The sequence below is a fragment of the Akebia trifoliata genome, unplaced genomic scaffold (assembly GCF_017979445.1).
Source record: "Akebia trifoliata isolate Shusen 1 unplaced genomic scaffold, ASM1797944v1 Contig01304, whole genome shotgun sequence".
Lineage (NCBI taxonomy): Eukaryota > Viridiplantae > Streptophyta > Magnoliopsida > Ranunculales > Lardizabalaceae > Akebia > Akebia trifoliata.
Window position 1 is genome coordinate 99,532 of NW_028237660.1, and position 1,583 is coordinate 101,114.

A 1,583-nucleotide genomic window follows, 5' to 3' on the forward strand; every position below is an offset into this window, starting at 1 on the left:
TACTTAGACTCATTATGTGCTTTTATGGACAAACTTGAGGTTATGACCTCTTTTGGTGGAAATTTCCCAATGAGAAAATTTTTCATGTCACTTTTGGCCATTATGGTCAATTTCACCGAAATTTGAGCAATCACGGAACTTGATTTCATTGGTAAATTTAGATATATAAATCCCTTCTAAGTATCTTCTTAAGGTTCTATCAATTCCTATGCTCAGTTTTGACACGTTACATCTTTCACAAATTTTTGAAAATTCGTTAAAGCGGCAAATTCTTTAAAAAATTTTTATGACTTCTTGAGAGAGTTTTTGGTTCTTGAAAACTACATTTTTGGAATCTCATTTCGTTGCACATCTCAAAAATATTTTTTTCGAAATTTTCTGACCGATAAAATGTTTTAACTGCAGCGCCATTAGTATTAACAACAGCGTAGCGCTAGCAGCAACATACAATAAACAAAAATAAATAAATAAAAAAATTTCTTTTGTTCCTTCACGTGTTTTGTTCACCTCTTGAGCTCCCAAACTTGATTTGTTTACATTTATTTCTCATATTTAAATCTTTTTGTGAGCATAATGACCAAATGTGGTCACGTGGCACAATTCATGTATTGTTAAGTTCCTCGTATGAGTATTCATATTGGTATTTCTTTAAATCTTTTCACACTTTTATAATACTACAATTACTAATATTTTATTTGCATACTTTATTATCTTGTTAGTATGTTATGCCAATGTTTCAATAGTTAAATCATTTTGGCATTTATTTTTCATACAATTGTTTCTTAATAGTAAAATCATTTATAACTGTTTTGTGTGCTTATGTTAAATTATTTGCATATCTTCCATATTATTTTGCACCCATATGCATGATATGACACTGCCTTAATTAATTATATTATTTGTCCATGTCGTTTATCATGTTATGCCTATGCCTTATAGTTATCTTGTTTTTGGCATGCCTTTATTTGCTTTCGTCATGCATCTCGCTCTGATAGTCATATTAATTGTGTGCATGCATTATGCTTATTGGTTATATCTTGTATCGACATTGAATTGATTACGTCATTTGTCAAATATTGACAAAAAAAAGGAGAGAATGTAGTTTCCACCCGTGTGTACTATCTCAATTAAATTCTACATGGAAATCATTCAGGGAAAGCAACACTTAAGGGGGAGTGAAGCAGTTAGAATCTTAGACATTTATTTTTATACACTTTTGTAAGATTCTAATTGGATGTAAGTTGTGTTGGTCATTCTGAGAATGTTTTCCAGTCTATTTGGTCTAGCTTAGGATTTTGTCTCATAATTGATAAAAGGAGAGATTGTTGATTCCATATTTTATTAATCCTAAGACATATGTTAACTGTTGGATCGATTTACCATTGAAGATATATAAAGACTCCGATAAAACTGCTCAACTGCATGTGTCTCGATAAAAAGCTCCCATGTGTGTGCACAAAACCTATAAGGTAATGATACCACCTAAGACCATTACCCAACACTTAGATGGTTGATAAGGTGACCCATAGTGATTAAAAAAATTATTTCCTTCACTTATTCATTAATCGGACCTTTTAGGAACT